The sequence below is a fragment of the Aquarana catesbeiana genome, linkage group LG01, assembly GCF_042186555.1.
Source record: "Aquarana catesbeiana isolate 2022-GZ linkage group LG01, ASM4218655v1, whole genome shotgun sequence".
Lineage (NCBI taxonomy): Eukaryota > Metazoa > Chordata > Amphibia > Anura > Ranidae > Aquarana > Aquarana catesbeiana.
In genome coordinates this window covers 990,538,496-990,562,906 of record NC_133324.1, presented here as the reverse complement: position 1 = coordinate 990,562,906, position 24,411 = coordinate 990,538,496, and the positions used below count along the sequence as shown (strand labels likewise).

Genomic DNA, 24,411 nt, shown 5'->3' with positions numbered 1-24,411 from the left:
TATCCGGCCCAAATCACTAGGGTATGTAAACTTTTGATCAGGGTCATTTGGGTAGTTTCTGTTGTGATTATGATATAAAAAGAGTAAACACAGTTGATGGATAATAAATGTCTTCAGCCAAACACTAACCATGAGTGAAAGAAAAGTTTGTGTTATTCATATTCTCTGAAAAATGGCCCAAAAAAAATCATCAATTCTGCCGGGGTACGTAAACTTATGAGAACAACTATATATTGTACAGGGATGGAATGGTGTGTATACTGGGGGGGGGATGCTGGGTAGAAGGGGGCACAATGGTATGTGCACTGAGGGGGGGGGGTGAGATGGTATGTGCACTGAGGGGGGGGTGAGATGGTATGTGCACTGAGGGGGGGGTGAGATGGTATGTGCACTGAGGGGGGTGAAATGGTATGTACACTGAGGGGGTTGAGATGGTATGTACACTGAGGGGGGTGAGATGGTATGTGCACTGAGGGGGGTGAGATGGTATGTGCACTGAGGGGGTGAGATGGTATGTACACTGAGGGGGGTGAGATGGTATGTACACTGAGGGGGGTGAGATGGTATGTACACTGAGGGGGGTGAGATGGTATGTACACTGAGGGGGGTGAGATGGTATGTACACTGAGGGGGGTGAGATGGTATGTACACTGAGGGGGGTGAGATGGTATGTACACTGAGGGGGGTGAGATGGTATGTACACTGAGGGGGGTGAGATGGTATGTACACTGAGGGGGGTGAGATGGTATGTACACTGAGGGGGGTGAGATGGTATGTACACTGAGGGGGGTGAGATGGTATGTACACTGAGGGGGGTGAGATGGTATGTACACTGAGGGGGGTGAGATGGTATGTACACTGAGGGGGGTGAGATGGTATGTACACTGAGGGGGGTGAGATGGTATGTACACTGAGGGGGGTGAGATGGTATGTACACTGAGGGGGGTGAGATGGTATGTACACTGAGGGGGGTGAGATGGTATGTACACTGAGGGGGGTGAGATGGTATGTACACTGAGGGGGGTGAGATGGTATGTACACTGAGGGGGGTGAGATGGTATGTACACTGAGGGGGGTGAGATGGTATGTACACTGAGGGGGGTGAGATGGTATGTACACTGAGGGGGGTGAGATGGTATGTACACTGAGGGGGGTGAGATGGTATGTACACTGAGGGGGGTGAGATGGTATGTACACTGAGGGGGGTGAGATGGTATGTACACTGAGGGGGGTGAGATGGTATGTACACTGAGGGGGGTGAGATGGTATGTACACTGAGGGGGGTGAGATGGTATGTACACTGAGGGGGGTGAGATGGTATGTACACTGAGGGGGGTGAGATGGTATGTACACTGAGGGGGGTGAGATGGTATGTGCACTGAGGGGGGTGAGATGGTATGTGCACTGAGGGGGGTGAGATGGTATGTGCACTGAGGGGGGTGAGATGGTATGTGCACTGAGGGGGGTGAGATGGTATGTGCACTGAGGGGGGTGAGATGGTATGTGCACTGAGGGGGGTGAGATGGTATGTGCACTGAGGGGGGGTGAGATGGTATGTACACTGAGGGGGGGTGAGATGGTATGTACACTGAGGGGGGTAAGATGGTATGTACACTGAGGGGGGTAAGATGGTATGTACACTGAGGGGGTGAGATGGTATGTACACTGAGGGGGTGAGATGGTATGTACACTGAGGGGTATAGCAGGGCCCTCTGATTGCTCCTGTATTTAATTGTATTGTACTTGTACTGTCTGCTCTAATGTTGTAAAGCGCTGCATAAACTGTCGGCGCTATATTAATCCTGTAGAATAATAATAATAATAATAATAGCATGTATACTGGCGGGTGGGATGGTCTGTACACGGGGTGGGATGGTATGTGCAATGGGGATGGTGTATCAATCAGGATTACACAGTGACGGGTCAGCTGACCATTGCTATGGTGGAATGTCAGATATCCCAGCCATGTACAATGAGCCTTTCTAGGACCCCTCACCTCACACAGCTGACCCCAGTGACTGGGTGGAACTAAAGCCCCATTTCACTCTTTAGTCCTTCGTACCCCATGCAGGTTCTCACTCTTCTCTCACACAGACGGTTATCCTAACTATAGTGTTTATCTTGGCTGCTTCTTGTGTGAATCAGAATGGCCAACGAGGGAGAACACTCCAAAAAAAGAAATATCCGTGAGGAATGAAAGAGAAAAGTATTAAGATGAAAAGTCGACTCCTTATTACAGGACATAGCGGAATTTGTGGACTGTGTCAGTCATGGATGGATGTAGAAGGTGTGGACTGTGTCAGTCATGGATGGGTGTAGAAGGTGTGGACTGTGTCAGTCATGGATGGGTGTAGAAGGTGTGGAGTGTGTCAGTCATGGATGGGTGTAGAAGGTGTGGACTGTGTCGGTCATGGATGGATGGATGTAGAAGGTGTGGACTGTGTCAGTCATGGATGGGTGTAGAAGGTGTGGAGTGTGTCAGTCATGGATGGGTGTAGAAGGTGTGGACTGTGTCGGTCATGGATGGGTGGTGTAGAAGGTGTGGACTGTGTCGGTCATGGATGGATGTAGAAGGTGTGGACTGTGTCAGTCATGGATGGATGTAGAAGGTGTGGACTGTGTCGGTCATGGATGGTTGTAGAAGGTGTGGACTGTGTCGGTCATGGATGGATGTAGAAGGTGTGGAGTGTGTCGGTCATGGATGGGTGTAGAAGGTGTGGAGTGTGTCAGTCATGGATGGGTGTAGAAGGTGTGGAGTGTGTCGGTCATGGATGGGTGTAGAAGGTGTGGACTGTGTCGGTCATGGATGGGTGTAGAAGGTGTGGACTGTGTCGGTCATGGATGGGTGTAGAAGGTGTGGACTGTGTCGGTCATGGATGGGTGTAGAAGGTGTGGACTGTGTCGCTCATGGATGGGTGTAGAAGGTGTGGACTGTGTCGGTCATGGATGGGTGTAGAAGGTGTGGACTGTGTCGGTCATGGATGGATGTAGAAGGTGTGGACTGTGTCGCTCATGGATGGGTGTAGAAGCTGTGGACTGTGTCAGTCATGGATGGATGTAGAAGGTGTGGACTGTGTCAGTCATGTATGGGTGTAGAAGGTGTGGACTGTGTCAGTCATGGATGGATGTAGAAGGTGTGGACTGTGTCAGTCATGGATGGGTGTAGAAGGTGTGGACTGTGTCGGTCATGGATGGATGTAGAAGGTGTGGACTGTGTCGGTCATGGATGGATGTAGAAGGTGTGGACTGTGTCGCTCATGGATGGGTGTAGAAGCTGTGGACTGTGTCAGTCATGGATGGATGTAGAAGGTGTGGACTGTGTCAGTTATGTATGGGTGTAGAAGGTGTGGACTGTGTCAGTCATGGATGGATGTAGAAGGTGTGGACTGTGTCAGTCATGGATGGGTGTAGAAGGTGTAGACTGTGTCAGTCATGGATGGGTGTAGAAGGTGTGGAGTGTGTCAGTCATGGATGGGTGTAGAAGGTGTGGACTGTGTCAGTCATGGATGGGTGTAGAAGGTGTGGAGTGTGTCAGTCATGGATGGGTGTAGAAGGTGTGGACCAGGGGTCCTCAAACTTTTTAAACAGGGGGCCAGTCCACTGTCCCTCAGATTGTTGGGGGGCCGAATCAATGCAGCCTGACCTGCGCCCAGCAAGGCAGCCTGACCTGCGCCCAGCAAGGCAGCCTGATCAGTTCCCAGCAATGTAGCCTGTCCTGTGCCCAGTAATACAGCCAGCCTCTCCATTGTCCAGTAATGCAGCCTGACCTGCGCCCAGTAATGCAGCCAGCCTCTCCATTGCCCAGTTATGCAGCCAACCTCTCCATTGCCCAGTTATGCAGCCTGACCTGTGCCCAGTTATGCAGCCTGACCTGTGCCCAGTTATGCAGCCTGACCTGTGCCCAGTTATGCAGCCTGACCTGTGCCCAGTTATGCAGCCTGACCTGTGCCCAGTTATGCAGCCTGACCTGTGCCCAGTTATGCAATGTGATCTGTGCCCAGTTACGCAGCCTGACCTGTGCCCAGTTATGCAGCGTGATCTGTGCCCAGTTACGCAGCCTGACCTGTGCCCAGTTACGCAGCCTGACCTGTGCCCAGTTACGCAGCCTGACCTGTGCCCAGTTATGCAGCGTGATCTGTGCCAAGTAATGCAGCCAGCCTGTCCAGTGCACAGGGATTAGTGAGAGGAGCACCGCGGGACTTACCGCTATGAACAGGCAGCCGCGAGGAGAATCCTTGTGAAGCTTTCCCGCGCTGGAGCAGGCTGTCTGTGTCTCCGCCCCCACTCTGGACAGTGCCCGAAATTGGTACTGTTTCCCCCTATGAAGCCGGGTCTGCAGGGAAAGCATCTATCCGGGCGGACCGTTGTGGGGGCTCCAGTGCCCGAAAGGCCGGGTAAAAGACTTTGGCGGGCCGTATTCGGCCCGCGGGCCGTAGTTTGAGGACCCCTGGTGTGGACTGTGTCAGTCATGGATGGGTGTAGAAGGTGTGGACTGTGTCAGTCATGGATGGATGAAGAAGGTGTGGACTGTGTCAGTCATGGATGGGTGTAGAAGGTGTGGACTGTGTCAGTCATGGATGGATGTAGAAGTTAAATACACATGTCGTCTGCTCCGTCAGTGTGGTCTGTGATGCCGTATCGGAGTTTGGATGGAGCAGACATCCTGTAAATTATTTTTACTCTTTGCTGGGAGGAAGAGGAAGGACGCAGCACACAGATAATAAAACCACAAAGCCGGTGACGCCGGAGGGGCCACCACATGGGTGAATCAGCAGAATGAAGCCCCCTGCACTGGGCAGAGATACTGACAGGACAGCGATGTATGGAAATCCTATGATAGATGGACATATCACCGCCATACACTATTCCCATCCCCCGTATAGAGATAGTACAGGGGGTGATCCTATTATAGACAGACAGATCACCCCCATACACAATCATGGCTTGGAATTTAATGGGTCAGACCCACCAAAGGTGTTTTTTTTTATTTATAGGTGGAGCGGTAAGTCTTGAATACTAATGCCGTGTACACACTACCGGACTTTTCGTCGGACTCAACTCCGAAGGACTTTGACGGAGTTCCAACAAAACGGACTTGCCTACACACAATCACACCAAAGTCCGACGGATTCGAACGTGATGATGTACGACCGGACTAGAATAAGGAACTTCATAGCCAGTAGCCAATAGCTGCCCTAGCGTCGTTTTTGGTCCGTCGGACTAGCATACAGACAAACTGATTTTTCGATAAGACTTGAGTCTATCGGAAAGATTTGAAACATGTTCTATTTCTAAAGTCCATCAGATTTTTTGACAGCAAAGGTCCGATGAAGCCCACACACGATCGAATTGTCTGATGTATTCTTTCCGTCGGACCAGTTCGGTCGAAAAGTCCGGTCGTGTGTACACGGCATAACAGTGAGATGTGTCAGTCATAATCACAGATGTCCTGTCTACCTGGGAGTCATCATCTGAGATCCGGTCAGCTCGGCTGTGGGGAAGACCACTCTCTGCATCCCTCCAAATCATCAGCTAAGATCTGGTCAGGTCAGAAGAGGGAAGGCCGTTTTCTGCATCTTTACTAGTCATTGGCTGAGATCAGGTCAGATCAGCAGAAGTGAAGCCATTCTCTGCTCCTCTCCAAGTCAGCTGAGATCTGGCCAGATTGTCAGAGGGAGGCCATTCACTGCTCCATTCTGAGCCATAAGCCAAGATCTGGTCAGGTCAACAAAGAGAAGGCCGTTCTCTGCATCTTTACTAGTCATTGGCTGAGATCAGCAGACAGAAATCTGTTCTCTACTCCTCATCCAGTCATCAGCTGAGATCTGGTATTTCCAGCCTCTCCCACACCTGACACAAAGCATCACCCCGGGGCACACATTCTGCTCCAGTCACACCCGCACTCAATAGTCAGCTTCAGGTATTCACAAAGTGTACAAGGAAAGTGACTGGAGCAGAATGAGCACAAAACAGGTGTATCCTGAGGCATGTAAATATATATATATATATATATATATCACCCCTGACACCCCTAACACCACCAAGTACAGTGCCTTACAAAAGTATTCACCCCCTTTGGCATTTTTGGTGTTTTGTTGCCTCACAACCTGGAATAACATGGATTGTTTGAGGATTTGCATCATTTAATTTACAGAACACGCCCACAACTTTGAAGATTTTTTTCTTCTATTGTGAAGCAAACAACAAATAGGACAAAATAACAGGAAAAGTCAATGTGCATAACTATTCACCCCCCTAAATCAATACTTTGTAGAGCCACCTTTTATCACAGCTTCAAGTCTCTTTGGATAAGTCTCTATGAGTTGCCACATCTCACCACTGGGATCTTTGCCCATTCCTCCTTGCAAAACTGCTCCAGCTCCTTCCAGTTGGATGGTTTGCGCTTGTGAACAGCAATCTTTAAGTCTGACCACAGATTTTCTATTGGATTGAGGTCTGGGCTTTGACTAGGTCATTCCAACACATTTGCATGTTTCCCCTTAAACCACTCAAGTGTTGCTTTAGCAGAGTGATTGGGGTCATTGTCCTGCTGGAAGGTGAACCTCCGTCCTAGCCTCAAATCGCACACAGAGTGCTACAGGTTTTGCTCAAGAATATCCCTGGATTTATCACCATCCACCTTTCCCTCAACTCTGACCAGTTTCCCAGTCCTGACTGCTGAAAAACATCCCCACAGCATGATGCTGCCACCACGTTTCACAGTGGGGATGGTGTTCTTTGGGTGATGTGATGGGTTTGCACCAGACATAGTGTTTTCTTTGGCCACAAAGTTCAACTTTAGTCTCATCAGACCAGAGCACCTTCCTCCATACATTTTGGGAGTCTCCCACATGCCTTTTCCCAAACTCAGAATCTGCCATTTTGTTTTTTGCTGAAAGTAATGTCTTTCTTCTGGCCACACAACTCTATAGAGCGTACGGCTTATTGTCATCCTATGTACAGATACTCCAGTCTCTGCTGTGGAACTCTGCAGCTCCTCCAGGGTTACCTTAGGTCTCTGTGCTCCTCTCTGATTAATGCCCTCCTTGCCCGGTCCGTGAGTTTTGGTGTGCGGCCGTCTCTTGGCAGGTTTGCTGTTGTGCCATGTTCTTTCCATTTGGTTATGATAGATTTGATGGGGCTCCTAGGGATCATCAAAGATTTGGATATTTTTTATAACCTATCCCTGACTTGTACTTCTCAACAACATTGTCCCTTCCTTGTTTGGAGAGTTCCTTGGTCTTCATGGCAGTGTTTGGTTAGTGGTTCCTCTCTCTTAGGTGTTGCAGCCTCTGGGGCCTTTCACAAAGGTGTGTCTATGTAATGACAGATCATGTGACACTTAGATTGCACACAGGTGGACATCATTTCACTAATTATGTGACTTCTGAAGGTAATTGGTAGCACCAGAGCTTTTTATGGGCTTCATAACAAAGGGGGTGAATACATACGCACATGACAATTATCAGTTTTTATTTCTGAAAAATAGTTTTATGTATATATTTTTTTAATTTTACTTCCCCAAATTAGACTATTGTGTTCTATCATCACATATAATTCAGATTAAAGAAACATTGAACTAAAGGCTATAATGTAACAAAATAGGTAAAAAGCCAAGGGGGGTGAATACTTTTGCAAGGCACTGTACTACAACTGCACAGGAGAGGAGAGCAGCATGGGGGGGGGGGGGGTTATGGATAGGTTTAAAGGAGGGTTTGGGACTGAAATGGACGGCAGCTCTTGGGGGGGGGGGGGGGGGGGGGACACAAAGATGGGGGAATAATAATGAACCAGGAAAACAGAGTATTTTGGTGGGGGGGGGGGGGGGGGGATAGGTTGGGACACTTAGGACTGTAGAAGGGAGAAGGATAGTCCAATAGAGAAGAACAGATGAGAGGACAGAGATGGTAGAGAAGGGAAGACTGGTCAGGAAGGACGGGAAGGAGTAATAGAGGAGGACATTGCAGAGACGGGTGAGGCCGGGGTGGGACGGTGACACAGACATATGTGCTGAGTCTATATACACACACTGTATACACAGCGGGGGGGTGGGGAGGAAACAGTTAACAACAAGAGGATGTGTGCGAGGATGAAGCAACAGGAAGTGAGTGTGTGTGAGCGGAGTGTAAGGACAGAGACATATGGATATAACATATACTGTACTACAGAAGTATGGATATACCGTATACTGTACTATAGAAATAGGTCTCTCTATATACAAATATACTGCACTATAGATACAGATATACCGTCAGCAGAGTGTTGATGGAAGTTCCTGTGTGAGTGCAGACATTGATTGGTTAAAATTTAAACAAGCTTTATTGGCAGAAACACATTTCTACATTGCCAAATTGTTTGAGAAGTTGTTATGGGTTGGATAGATACACCGTATACTGCACTATAGATACAAGGTATAGATTTCCTATATAGGGCCATATAGATACAACGCATAGATTTCCTGTATACTGCACTATAGATACAACGCATAGATTTCCTGTATACTGCACTATAGATACAACGCATAGATTTCCTGTATATTGCACTATAGATACAACGTATAGATTTCCTGTATAGGGCCCTATAGATACAACGTATAGATTTCCTGTATACTGCACTATAGATACAACGCATAGATTTCCTGTATACTGCACTATAGATACAACGTATAGATTTCCTGCATAGGGAACTATAGATACAAGGTATAGATTCCCTGTATACTGCACTATAGATACAACGTATAGATTTCCAGTATAGAGGAACGTACAGGAAGGACCTGCACAATCCCGGACTAGAGCCTAGTACTGCAGGAACAGTGCCCATTATAGAGGAACGTACAGGAAGGACCTGGACCATCCCGGACTAGAGCCTAGTACTGCAGGAACAGTGCCCATTATAGAGGAACGTACAGGAAGGACCTGGACCATCCCGGACTAGAGCCTAGTACTGCAGGAACAGTGCCCATTATAGAGGAACGTACAGGAAGGACCTGGACCATCCCGGAATAGATCCTAGTACTGCAGGAACAGTGCCCATTATAGAGGAACGTACAGGAAGGACCTGGACCATCCCGGACTAGAGCCTAGTACTGCAGGAACAGTCCCCATTATAGGACCTGGACCATCCCGGACTAGAGCCTAGTACTGCAGGAACAGTGCCCATTATAGAGGAACGTACAGGAAGGAGCTGGACCATCCCAGACTAGAGCCTAGTACTGCAGGAACAGTCCCCATTATAGAGAAACATACAGGAAGGACCTGGACCATCCCGGACTAGAGCTTAGTACTGCAGGAACAGTGCCCATTATAGAGGAACGTACAGGAAGGACCTGGACCATCCCGGAATAGAGCCTAGTACTGCAGGAACAGTTCCCATTATAGAGGAACGTACAGGAAGGACCTGGACCATCCCAGACTAGAGCCTAGTACTGCAGGAACAGTTCCCATTATAGAGGAACGTACAGGAAGGACCTGGACCATCCCGGAATAGAGACTAGTACTGCAGGAACAGTCCCCATTATAGAGGAACGTACAGGAAGGACCTGGACCATCCCAGACTAGAGCCTAGTACTGCAGGAACAGTCCCCATTATAGAGGAACGTACAGGAAGGACCTGGAAAGTTTTCATTTAAAAGCTTTCCAACAATTCTCTACACTATATTCCCAAAAGTATTGGGACGCATGCCTTTACACACAAATGAACTTTAATGACATCCCAGTCTTAGTCCGGAGGGTTCAATATTGAGTTGGCTCCGCCCTTTGCAGCTATAACAGCTTCAACTCCTCTGGGAAGGCTGTCCACAAGGTTTAGGAGGGTGTCTATGGGAATGTTTGACCATTCTTCCAGAAGAGCATTTGTGAGGTCGGGCACTGATGTTGGATGAGAAGGCCTGGCTCGCAGTTTCCGCTCTAATTCATCCCAAAGGTGTTCTATCGAGTTGAGGTCAGGACTCTGTGCAGGCCAGTCAAGTTCCTCCACCCCAAACTCGCTCATCCATGTCTTTATGGACCTTGCTTTGTGCACTGGTGGGAAGTCATGTTGGAACAGGAAGGGACCGTCCCCAAACTGTTCCCACAAAGTTGGGAGCATGAAATTGTCCAAAATGTCTTGGTATGCTGACGCCTTAAGAGTTCCCTTCACTGGAACTAAGGGGCCAAGCCCAACCCCTGAAAAACAACCCCACACCATAATCTTCCCCCCCCCCCCCACACCATAATCCCACCTCCACCAAATGATTTGGTCCAGTGCACAAAGCAAGGTCCATAAAGACATGGATGAGCGAGTTTGTGGTGGAGGAACTTGACTTACCTGCACAGAGTCCTGACCTAAACCCAAAAGAACACCTTTGGGATGAATTAGAATAGAGACTGCGTACCAGGCCTTCTTGTCCAACATCAGTGCCTGACCTCACAAATGCTCTTCTGGAAGAATGGTCAAACATTCCCATAGACACCCTCCTAAACCTTGTGGATGGCCTTCCCAGTAGAGGTGAAGCTGTTATAGCTGTAAAGGGCGGAGCCAACTCAATATTGAACCCTCCGGACTAAGACTGGGATGTCATTAAAGGTCATGTGTGTGTAAAGGCAGGCGTCCCAATACTTTTGGAAATATTCAACGACCCTCTCCAGGGCCTTCCTAGGAAAAGACTTCATTTCCTCCGCCATCACTCGCCACTGCCGAAGCATTTTCAGGCATGGAGCAACGTACGCCAGTAGCTCACCATGTTGGGCCCTCAGGCTTTTGACTGGCCCACCATTCTCCCAGCTTCTCAGAAAAACCCTAAACCAGAACTGAAAAATACCAAGCCACCCAGGCGGTTCCTGTGCCAACATATTACCAAAAACATTAGAGAAAAGAACCATACCTAGGCCACCCAGGCGGGAAGGTAGGTCAGTCTGATCCCCCATAACATCTGTAGATCTTGGTATAGAGAGACACGGGCAAATCACAGACAAAGCAGACATACAGAAATACCGGGATCAGGTAAGTTGTAATCAGGTCAATCCTTTCCCTGTTATGCCCCGTACACACGGTCGGATTTTCCGACGGAAAATATGTGATAGGACCTTGTTGTCGGAAAATCATGACCGTGTGTGGGCTCCATCACACATTTCCCATAAGAATTTCCGACACAAAGTTTGAGAGCAGGCTATAAAATTTTACGACAACAAAATTCGATTGGTTAAATTCCGATCGTGTGTACACAAATCCGACGGACAAAGTGCCACGCATGCTCAGAATAAATAAAGAGATGAAAGCTATTGGCCACTGCCCCGTTTATAGCCCCGACGTACGTGTTTTACGTCACCGCGTTCAGAACGATCGGATTTTCCGACAACTTTGTGTGGCCGTGTGTATGCAAGACAAGTTTGAGCCAACATCCGTCGGAAAAAATCCATGGATTTAGTTGTCGAAATGTCCGATCAATGTCCGACCGTGTGTACGGGGCATAAGAGTTTCCAATCCTTCCAGCTGTCAACCTTGGCATCTTGTAGCCTGCTGACCCAATTTGTGTAATCGCTGGGACCAAATTTGATGCCTAAAACTTGAATTTCCTGCCGGGGATCTGGGAAGGTGTTCGGTAGTTCAAAGCCTTCGCCTTCCTCTCCCATCCAGAAAACCTTAGCATACTGATTCTTCATCACTGAGACCATCTCATGTGTCCCACAGAGCAGGTCCATCATCAGCGTAGGCCATGACCCTCAAAGGAGGCTTACCAGTGATGTCCAAAAGGTACTCCAAACAACAGCCTGCCCTCTAAACTTCTGATGAAGGGATCCACTGAAAACACGTATAGCAGAGGATTCAAAGGACACCCCTGACAAAACACCTCAGCCAACCAAAATGTAAAGCGATTGTAAACCTCTGACATGAAATCTGAACACAGCACATCCCTCTAAAGAGTGTACTTACCTCAATCTAAAGCATTGAGTGCAATATATGTCTGCTCTCTCCTTCCTCCGCTATCTACATGAGACACTGTGGAGAGTCACCAGATAATCCCAGGAGAAGGCCCCACCCCCCTCTAGTACACAACACATGATTGACAGCCTCAGCTATGCATGTTCCCCTGACACTGTGTACAGGGGGTGTGTCCGTTCCCTCCAATCAGGAGTATGTGTGTGACATCACATCCCCACCCACTACCTTCTAGAGCTCAGACGTGCTGTGTAAAATGCGTGCTTTGAAATGCTGCAAAGACTAGAGGGCTGCAGATAAAACAGGTACAACTTATGTAGGAGGAGGATTTGATTAATCTCTGTGTATCACACACACGAGGATACAGACATGTATACAGACATGGAAGAGGATATAGATGTGTTTGTATGAGGAGATATGGGTCAGTAATGGTCGGTATGAGGAGATATGGGTCAGTAATGGTCGGTATGAGGAGATATGGGACAGTAATGGTCGGTATGAGGAGATATGGGACAGTAATGGTCGGTATGAGGAGATATGGGACAGTAACGGTCGGTATGAGAAGATATGGGTCAGTAGTGGTCGGTATGAGAAGATATGGGTCAGTAGTGGTCGGTATGAGGAGATATGGGTCAGTAATGGTCGGTATGAGGGGATATGGGTCAGTAATGGTCGGTATGAGGGGATATGGGTCAGTAATGGTCGGTATGAGGGGATATGGGTCAGTAATGGTCGGTATGAGGAGATATGGGTCAGTAATGGTCGGTATGAGGAGATATGGGTCAGTAATGGTCGGTATGAGGGGATATGGGTCAGTAATGGTCGGTATGAGGAGATATGGGTCAGTAATGGTCAGTATGAGGGGATATCGGTCAGTAATGGTCAGTATGAGGGGATATCGGTCAGTAATGGTCAGTATGAGGGGATATAGGTCAGTAATGGTCAGTACGAGGTAATATCGGTCAGTAATGGTCAGTACTGGTCAGTATGAGGAGATATGGGTCAGTAATGGTCAGTATGAGGAGATATGGGTCAGAAATGGTCGATATGGGTCAGTAATGGTCGGTATGAGGTAAATATTGGTCAGTATGAGGTGATATCAGTCAGTAATGGTCGGTATGAGGAGATATGGGTCAGTAATGGTCAGTATGAAGTGACATATTGATCGGTGAGTAATGGTCGGTATGAGGTGATATCGGTCAGTAATGGTCGGTATGAGGAGATATGGGTCAGTAATGGTCAGTATGAAGTGACATATTGATCGGTGAGTAATGGTCGGTATGAGGTGATATCAGTCAGTAATGGTCGGTATGAGGAGATATGGGTCAGTAATGGTCAGTATGAAGTGACATATTGATCGGTGAGTAATGGTCGGTATGAGGTGATATCGGTCAGTAATGGTCGGTATGAGGTGATATCGATCAGTAATGGTCGCTATGAGGAGATATGGGTCAGTATGAAGTGACATATTGATCGGTGAGTAATGGTCGGTATGAGGTGATATCGGTCAGTAATGGTCGGTATGAGGAGATATGGGTCAGTAATGGTCGATATGGGTCAGTAATGGTCGGTATGAGGTAATATTGGTCAGTATGAGGTGATATCAGTCAGTAATGGTCGGTATGAGGAGATATGGGTCAGTAATGGTCAGTATGAAGTGACATATTGATCGGTGAGTAATGGTCGGTATGAGGTGATATCGGTCAGTAATGGTCGGTATGAGGAGATATGGGTCAGAAATGGTCGATATGGGTCAGTAATGGTCAGTATGAAGTGACATATTGATCGGTGAGTAATGGTCGGTATGAGGTGATATCGGTCAGTAATGGTCGGTATGAGGTGATATCGATCAGTAATGGTCGGTATGAGGAGATATGGGTCAGTAATGGTCAGTATGAAGTGACATATTGATCGGTGAGTAATGGTCGGTATGAGGAGATATCGGTGAGTAATGGTCGGTATGAGGAGATATCGGTGAGTAATGGTCGGTATGAGGAGATATCGGTGAGTAATGGTCGGTATGAGGAGATATCGGTGAGTAATGGTCGGTATGAGGAGATATCGGTGAGTAATGGTCGGTATGAGGAGATATCGGTGAGTAATGGTCGGTATGAGGAGATATCGGTGAGTAATGGTCGGTATGAGGAGATATGGGTCAATAATGGTCGGTATGAGGAGATATGGGTCAGTAACGGTCGGTATGAGGTGACATATCGGTCATTATGAGGTAATATCGGTCAGTAATGGTCAGTATGAGGTGATATCGGTCATTAATGGTCAGTATGAGGTGACATATCGGTCAGTATGAGGTGATATCGGTCAGTATGAGGTGATATCGGTCAGTATGAGGTGATATCGGTCAGTATGAGGTGATATCGGTCAGTATGAGGTGATATCGGTCAGTATGAGGTGATATCGGTCAGTATGAGGTGATATCGGTCAGTATGAGGTGATATCGGTCAGTATGAGGTGATATCGGTCAGTATGAGGTGATATCGGTCAGTATGAGGTGATATCGGTCAGTATGAGGTGATATCGGTCAGTATGAGGTGATATCGGTCAGTATGAGGTGATATCGGTCAGTAATGGTTGGTATGAGGAGACATGGGTCAGAAATGGTCGGTAAGAGGTAATATCGATCAGTAATGGTCGGTATGAGGGGTTAAATGTCGGTATGAGGTGATATTGGTGAGTAGATGGTCGGTATGGGGGGTTATATGTCGGTATGAGGTGACATATCGGTCAGTAATGGTCGGTATGAGGTAATAGCAGTCGGTATAAGGAGATATCAGTGAGTAATGATCGGTATGAGGTGATATCGGTCGGTATGAGGAGATATCGGTGAGTAGATGGTCGGTATGAGGTGATATTGGTCGGCATGAGGGTTTATATGTCGGTATGAGGAGATATCAGTGTGTAATGATTGGTATGAGGGGATATATGTCGGTATCGGTCAGTAATGGTCGGTATAAGGTAATACAGGTCGGTATGAGGAGATATCAGTGAGTAATGGTCAGTATGAGGTGATATCAGGTGGTATGAGGGGTTATATGGGTCGGTATGAGGTGACATAGATCGGTCGGTATGAGGTGACATAGATCGGTCGGTATGAGGTGACATAGATCGGTCGGTATGAGGTGACATAGATCGGTCGGTATGAGGTGACATAGATCGGTATGAGGTGATATCAGTCGGTATGAAGTAATATCGGTCGGTATGAGGTAATATCGGTCGGTATGAGGGGTTATAAGTCAGTATGAGGTGCCATATCGGTCAATATTGGCCGGTATGAGGGGTTATGAGGTGACATATCGGTCGGTATGAGGGGTTATATGTCAGTATGAGATGATATCGGTCGGTAAGAGGGGCTATATGTCGGTAATGGTCGGTATGAGGTAATATCGGTCAGTATGAGGAGATATCAGTGAGTAATGGTCAGTATGAGGTGACATATCGGTCGGTATGAGGGGTTATATGTCGGTATGAGGTGATATCAGTCGGTATGAGGTAATATCGGTCGGTATGATGGGTTATAAGTCAGTATGAGGGGTTATATGTCGGTATGAGGTGATATTGGTCGGTATGAGGTGATATCAGTCGGTATGAGGGGTTACAAGTCGTTATGAGGTGACATATCGGTCAGTATGAGGTGATATCAGTCGGTAGGAGGAGATATCAGTGAGTAATGGTCGGTATGAGGGGTTATAAGTCGGTATGAGGGGTTATAAGTCAGTATGAGGGGTTATAAGTCGGTATGAGGGGTTATAAGTCGGTATGAGGGGTTATAAGTCGGTATGAGGGGTTATAAGTCGGTATGAGGGGTTGCAAGTCGTTATGAGGTGACATATCGGTCAGTATGAGGTGATATCAGTCGGTAGGAGGAGATATCAGTGAGTAATGGTCGGTATGAGGTAATATCAGTCGGTATGAGGGGTTATATGTCGGTATGAGGGGTTATATGTCGGTATGAGGGGTTATATGTCGGTATGAGGGGTTATATGTCGGTATGAGGGGTTATATGTCGGTATGAGGGGTTATATGTCGGTATGAGGGGTTATATGTCGGTATGAGGGGTTATATGTCGGTATGAGGGGTTATATGTCGGTATGAGGGGTTATATGTCGGTATGAGGGGTTATATGTCGGTATGAGGGGTTATATGTCGGTATGAGGGGTTATATGTCGGTATGAGGGGTTATATGTCGGTATGAGGGGTTATATGTCGGTATGAGGGGTTATATGTCGGTATGAGGGGTTATATGTCGGTATGAGGGGTTATATGTCGGTATGAGGGGTTATATGTCGGTATGAGGGGTTATATGTCGGTATGAGGGGATATATGTCGGTATGAGGGGTTATATGTCGGTATGAGGGGTTATATGTCGGTATGAGGGGTTATATGTCGGTATGAGGGGTCATATGTCGGTATGAGGGGTCATATGTCGGTATGAGGGGTTATATGTCGGTATGAGGGGTCATAAGTCGTTATGAGGGGATATATGTCGGTATGAGAAGTTATAAGCCAGTATGAGGTGACATATCGGTCGGTGTGAGGGGTTATAAGTCGTTATGAGGAGACATATCGGTTGGTATGAGAAGATATCAGTGAGTAATGGTCGGTATGAGGTGATATCGGTCGGTATGAGGTGATATCGGTCGGTATGAGGTGATATCGGTCGGTATGAGGTGATATCGGTCGGTATGAGGTGATATCGGTCGGTATGAGGTGATATCGGTCGGTATGAGGTGATATCGGTCGGTATGAGGTGATATCGGTCGGTATGAGGTGATATCGGTCGGTATGAGGTGATATCGGTCGGTATGAGGTGATATCGGTCGGTATGCGGGGATATATGTCGGTATGAGAAGTTATAAGTCAGTATGAGGTGACATATTGGTCGGTATGAGGGAATATCGGTCGGTATGAGGGAATATCGGTCGGTATGAGGGAATATCGGTCGGTATGAGGGAATATCGGTCGGTATGAGGGAATATCGGTCGGTATGAGGGAATATCGGTCGGTATGAGGGAATATCGGTCGGTATGAGGGAATATCGGTCGGTATGAGGGAATATCGGTCGGTATGAGGGAATATCGGTCGGTATGAGGGAATATATGTCGGTATGAGGGAATATATGTCGGTATGAGGGAATATATGTCGGTATGAGGGAATATATGTCGGTATGAGGGAATATATGTCGGTATGAGGGAATATATGTCGGTATGAGGGAATATATGTCGGTATGAGGGAATATATGTCGGTATGAGGGAATATATGTCGGTATGAGGGAATATATGTCGGTATGAGGGAATATATGTCGGTATGAGGGAATATATGTCGGTATGAGGGAATATATGTCGGTATGAGGGGATATATGTCGGTATGAGGGGATATATGTCGGTATGAGAAGTTATAAGTCGGTATGAGGGAATATCAGTGAGTAATGATCGATATGAGGTAATATTGGTCGGTATGAGGGGTTACAAGTCGTTATGAGGTGATATCGGTCGGTATGAGGGGTTACAAGTCGGTATGAGGTGACATATCGGTCGGTATGAGGTGACATATCGGTCGGTATGAGGTGACATATCGGTCGGTATGAGGTGACATATCGGTCGGTATGAGGTGACATATCGGTCGGTATGAGGTGACATATCGGTCGGTATGAGGTGACATATCGGTCGGTATGAGGTGACATATCGGTCGGTATGAGGTGACATATCGGTCGGTATGAGGTGACATATCGGTCGGTATGAGGTGACATATCGGTCGGTATGAGGTGACATATCGGTCGGTATGAGGTGACATATCGGTCGGTATGAGGTGACATATCGGTCGGTATGAGGTGACATATCGGTCGGTATGAGGTGACATATCGGTCGGTATGAGGTGACATATCGGTCGGTATGAGGTGACATATCGGTCGGTATGAGGTAACATATCGGTCGGTATGAGGTAACATATCGGTCGGTATGAGGTAACATATCGGTCGGTATGAGGGGGTTACAAGTCGTTATGAGGGGATATCAGTCGGTATGAGGGGTCATAAGTCGTTATGAGGGGTCATAAGTCGTTATGAGGGGATATATGTCGGTATGAGAAGTTATAAGTCAGTATGAGGTGACATATCGGTCGGTGTGAGGGGTTATAAGTCGTTATGAGGAGACATATCGGTCGGTATGAGGGGATATCAGTCAGTATGAGGGGTTACAAGTCGTTATGGAGGTGATATCGGTCGGTATGAGAAGTTATAAGTCAGTATGAGGTGACATATCGGTCGGTATGAGGTAATATTGGTCGGTATGAGGGGTTATATGTCGGTATGAGGTGATATCAGTGAGTAATGGTCGGTATGAGGGAATATATGTCGGTATGAGGGGATATATGTCGGTATGAGGGGATATATGTCGGTATGAGGGGATATATGTCGGTATGAGGGGATATATGTCGGTATGAGGGGATATATGTCGGTATGAGGGGATATATGTCGGTATGAGAAGTTATAAGTCAGTATGAGGTGACATATCGGTCGGTATGAGGGAATATCAGTGAGTAATGGTCGGTATGAGGTAATATTGGTCGGTATGAGGGGTTACAAGTCGTTATGAGGTGATATCGGTCGGTATGAGGGGTTACAAGTCGGTATGAGGTGACATATCGGTCGGTATGAGGTGACATATCGGTCGGTATGAGGTGACATATCGGTCGGTATGAGGTGACATATCGGTCGGTATGAGGTGACATATCGGTCGGTATGAGGTGACATATCGGTCGGTATGAGGTGACATATCGGTCGGTATGAGGTGACATATCGGTCGGTATGAGGTGACATATCGGTCGGTATGAGGTGACATATCGGTCGGTATGAGGGGGTTACAAGTCGTTATGAGGGGATATATGTCGGTATGAGGGAATATTGGTCGGTATGAGGGGTCATAAGTCGTTATGAGGGGATATATGTCGGTATGAGAAGTTATAAGTCAGTATGAGGAGACATATCGGTCGGTATGAGGGGATATCAGTCAGTATGAGGGGTTACAAGTCATTATGAGGTGACATATCGGTCGGTATGAGGGGATATCAGTGAGTAATGGTCGGTATGAGGTAATATTGGTCGGTATGAGGGGTTATATGTCGGTATGAGGGGATATCAGTCGGTATGAGGGGATATCAGTCGGTATGAGGGGATATCAGTCGGTATGAGGGAATATCAGTCGGTATGAGGGAATATCAGTCGGTATGAGGGAATATCAGTCGGTATGAGGGAATATCAGTCGGTATGAGGGAATATCAGTCGGTATGAGGGAATATCAGTCGGTATGAGGGAATATCAGTCGGTATGAGGGAATATCAGTCGGTATGAGGGAATATCAGTCGGTATGAGGGAATATCAGTCGGTATGAGGGAATATCAGTCGGTATGAGGGAATATCAGTCGGTATGAGGGAATATCAGTCGGTATGAGGGAATATCAGTCGGTATGAGGGAATATCAGTCGGTATGAGGGAATATCAGTCGGTATGAGGGAATATCAGTCGGTATGAGGGAATATCAGTCGGTATGAGGGAATATCAGTCGGTATGAGGGAATATCAGTCGGTATGAGGGAATATCAGTCGGTATGAGGGAATATCAGTCGGTATGAGGGAATATCAGTCGGTATGAGGGGATATCAGTCGGTATGAGGGGTTACAAGTCGTTATGAGGTGATATCGGTCGGTATGCGGGGATATATGTCGGTATGAGAAGTTATAAGTCAGTATGAGGTGACATATCGGTCGGTATGAGGTAATATTGGTCGGTATTAGGGGTTATATGTCGGTATGAGGTGATATCAGTGAGTAATGGTCGGTATGAGGTGATATATGTCGGTATGAGGGGATATATCGGTCGGTATGAGGGGATATATCGGTCGGTATGAGGGGATATATCGGTCGGTATGAGGGGATATATCGGTCGGTATGAGGGGATATATCGGTCGGTATGAGGGGATATATCGGTCGGTATGAGGGGATATATCGGTCGGTATGAGGGGATATATCGGTCGGTATGAGGGGATATATCGGTCGGTATGAGGGGATATATCGGTCGGTATGAGGGGATATATCGGTCGGTATGAGGGGATATATCGGTCGGTATGAGGGGATATATCGGTCGGTATGAGGGAATATATGTCGGTACGAGGGGATATATGTCGGTACGAGGGGATATATGTCGGTACGAGGGGATATATGTCGGTACGAGGGGATATATGTCGGTACGAGGGGATATATGTCGGTATGAGGGGATATATGTCGGTATGAGGGGATATATGTCGGTATGAGGGGATATATGTCGGTATGAGGTGTTATGAGGTGATATCGGTCGGTACGAGGGGATATATGTCGGTATGAGAAGTTATAAGTCAGTATGAGGTGACATATCGGTCGGTATGAGGGGATATTGGTCGGTATGAGGTAATATTGGTCGGTATGAGGGAATATATGTCGTTATGAGGGGTTACAAGTCATTATGAGGTGACATATCGGTCGGTATGAGGTGATATCGGTCGTTATGAGGTGATATCAGTGAGTAATGGTCGGTATGAGAGAATATTGGTCGGTATGAGGGAATATTGGTCGGTATGAGGGAATATTGGTCGGTATGAGGGAATATTGGTCGGTATGAGGGAATATTGGTCGGTATGAGGGAATATTGGTCGGTATGAGGGAATATTGGTCGGTATGAGGGAATATTGGTCGGTATGAGAAGTTATAAGTCAGTATGAGGTGACATATCAGTCGGTATGAGGTGATATCAGTGAGTAATGGTCGGTATGAGGGAATATTGGTCGGTATGAGGTAATATTGGTCGGTATGAGAAGTTATAAGTCAGTATGAGGTGACATATCGGTCGGTATGAGGTGATATCGGTCGGTATGAGAAGTTATAAGTCGTTATGAGGTGATATCGGTCGGTATGAGGGGATATCGGTCGGTATGAGGGAATATTGGTCGGTATGAAGTAATATTGGTCGGTATGAGGGAATATTGGTCGGTATGAGGGAATATTGGTCGGTATGAGGGAATATTGGTCGGTATGAGGGAATATTGGTCGGTATGAGGGAATATTGGTCGGTATGAGGGAATATTGGTCGGTATGAGGGAATATTGGTCGGTATGAGGGAATATTGGTCGGTATGAGGGAATATCGGTCGGTATGAGGGAATATCAGTGAGTAATGGTCGGTATGAGGGAATATTGGTCGGTATGAGGGAATATTGGTCGGTATGAGGGAATATTGGTCGGTATGAGGGAATATTGGTCGGTATGAGGGAATATTGGTCGGTATGAGAAGTTATAAGTCGTTATGAGGTGACATATCGGTCGGTATGAGGGGATTTCAGTCGGTATGAGGTGTTATGAGGTGATATCGGTCGGTATGAGGGGATATCAGTGAGTAATGGTCGGTATGAGGGAATATTGGTCGGTATGAGGGAATATTGGTCGGTATGAGGGAATATTGGTCGGTATGAGAAGTTATAAGTCGTTATGAGGTGACATATCGGTCGGTATGAGGGGATATCGGTCGGTATGAGGGGATATCGGTCGGTATGAGGGGATATCGGTCGGTATGAGGGGATATCGGTCGGTATGAGGGGATATCGGTCGGTATGAGGGGATATCGGTCGGTATGAGGGGATATCGGTCGGTATGAGGGGATATCGGTCGGTATGAGGGGATATCGGTCGGTATGAGGGGATATCGGTCGGTATGAGGGGATATCGGTCGGTATGAGGGGATATCGGTCGGTATGAGGGGATATCGGTCGGTATGAGGGGATATCGGTCGGTATGAGGGGATATCAGTGAGTAATGGTCGGTATGAGGGGATATCGGTCGGTATGAGGGGATATTGGTCGGTATGAGGGAATATTGGTCGGTATGAGGGAATATTGGTCGGTATGAGAAGTTATAAGTCGTTATGAGGTGACATATCGGTCGGTATGAGGGGATTTCAGTCGGTATGAGGTGTTATCGGTCGGTATGAGGGGATATCAGTGAGTAATGGTCGGTATGAGGGAATATTGGTCGGTATGAGGGAATATTGGTCGGTATGAGAAGTTATAAGTCGTTATGAGGTGACATCGGTCGGTATGAGGGGATATCGGTCGGTATGAGGGGATATCGGTCGGTATGAGGGGATATCGGTCGGTATGAGGGGATATCAGTGAGTAATGGTCGGTATGAGGGAATATTGGTCGGTATGAGGGAATATTGGTCGGTATGAGGGAATATTGGTCGGTATGAGGGAATATTGGTCGGTATGAAGTAATATTGGTCGGTATGAGGGAATATTGGTCGGTATGAGGGAATATTGGTCGGTATGAGGGAATATTGGTCGGTATGAGAAGTTATAAGTCGTTATGAGGTGACATATCGGTCGGTATGAGGGGATTTCAGTCGGTATGAGGTGTTATGAGGTGATATCGGTCGGTATGAGGGGATATCAGTGAGTAATGGTCGGTATGAGGGAATATTGGTCGGTATGAGGGAATATTGGTCGGTATGAAGTAATATTGGTCGGTATGAGGGAATATTGGTCGGTATGAGGGAATATTGGTCGGTATGAGGGAATATTGGTCGGTATGAGGGAATATTGGTCGGTATGAGGGAATATTGGTCGGTATGAGAAGTTATAAGTCGTTATGAGGTGACATATCGGTCGGTATGAGGGGATTTCAGTCGGTATGAGGTGTTATGAGGTGATATCGGTCGGTATGAGGGGATATCAGTGAGTAATGGTCGGTATGAGGGAATATTGGTCGGTATGAGGGGATATCGGTCGGTATGAGGGGATATCAGTGAGTAATGGTCGGTATGAGGGAATATTGGTCGGTATGAGGGGATATCGGTCGGTATGAGGGGATATCAGTGAGTAATGATCGGTATGAAGTAATATTGGTCGGTATGAGGGAATATTGGTCGGTATGAGGGAATATTGGTCGGTATGAGAAGTTATAAGTCGTTATGAGGTGACATATCGGTCGGTATGAGGGGATTTCAGTCGGTATGAGGTGTTATGAGGTGATATCGGTCGGTATGAGGGGATATCAGTGAGTAATGGTCGGTATGAGGGAATATTGGTCGGTATGAGGGAATATTGGTCGGTATGAGAAGTTATAAGTCAGTATGAGGTGACATATCAGTCGGTATGAGGTGATATCAGTGAGTAATGGTCGGTATGAGGGAATATTGGTCGGTATGAGGGAATATTGGTCGGTATGAGGGAATATTGGTCGGTATAAGAAGTTATAAGTCGTTATGAGGTGACATATCGGTCGGTATCCGGTCGGGTGAAGTTGGGTGTCTGTGAGGTAAAAGTTATGCCGGGACCTGTCTCTCTCACACACACACACCGTGGGGAGGGGGAGGAGTCTCTCACACACACCGTACACCGGGGGAAGAGGGGGAGGAGCCTCTCTCATACACACACCGGTCTCTCCCGGGACCCGCACTCACCTCTCCGCCGTCCTCTCCGGACTTCTCTCACTGCCGACCCCGCCCGGGATCCGCTCTATAGCGCGTACCTACCGCCAGGGGCGCTCTTCCCGGACTATGCCCGCCCGCCGCCAGGGGTCGCTGTGTGGGGACAGGACCTTCCAGGAATAAATATGGCGGCGGCAGTGTAGATGTGAGCTCAGTGTAGGGAGCTGCCAGGAGTAGACATGGCGGAATAGCTGTGTGATGATCCTCCTCTATAGTAATCACGTGATCCTCCATCCCCCGAGTCCTTCTTATTCATATCAGTATTGTGTTCTCTGACACATACAGTGTGCTGATAGATCAGGAGAGCCTAGGCACAGGAAGTGCTTTGTCAGGAGTGCCTAGGCACAGGAAGTGCTTTATCTGGAGTGCCTAGGTACAGGAAGTGCTTTATCTATAGTGCCTAGGTACAGGAAGTGCTTTATCTATAGTGCCTAGGTACAGGAAGTGCTTTATCTGGAGTGCCTAGGTACAGGAAGTGCTTTATCTGGAGTGCCTAGGCACAGGAAGTGCTTTATCTGGAGTGCCTAGGTACAGGAAGTGCTTTATCTATAGTGCCTAGGTACAGGAAGTGCTTTATCTATAGTGCCTAGGTACAGGAAGTGCTTTATCTGGAGTGCCTAGGTACAGGAAGTGCTTTATCTGGAGTGCCTAGGCACAGGAAGTGCTTTATCTGGAGTGCCTAGGTACAGGAAGTGCTTTATCAGGATTGCCTAGGCACAGGAAGTGCTTTATCTGGAGTGCCTAGGTACAGGAAGTCCTTTATCTGGAGTCCCTATGCACATGAAGTGCTTTATCAGGAGTGCTTAGGTACAGGAAGTCCTTTATCTGGAGTCCCTATGCACAGGAAGTGCTTTATCTGGAGTGCCTAGGCACAGGAAGTGCTTTATCAGGAATGCCTAGGCACAGGAAGTGTTTTATTTTGAGTGCCTAGGCACAGGAAGTGCTTTATCAGGAATGCCTAGGCACAGCAA

At 47.3% G+C, this 24,411-nt stretch overlaps 1 protein-coding gene across 2 annotated transcripts in view; it reads right to left on the bottom strand.

Annotated features, from left to right (window-relative positions):
• TLN1 (talin 1) overlaps positions 1 to 23,539 on the bottom strand; it is a 101,137-nt gene extending 77,598 nt beyond the window's left edge. For both annotated transcript variants that reach the window (XM_073612150.1, XM_073612151.1), the window contains exon 1: positions 23,414 to 23,539. The gene's annotated coding sequence lies outside the window, so the exon portion shown is untranslated. The remainder of the gene's footprint in view (positions 1 to 23,413) is intronic.
• Positions 23,540 to 24,411: the final 872 nt, after the last annotated feature.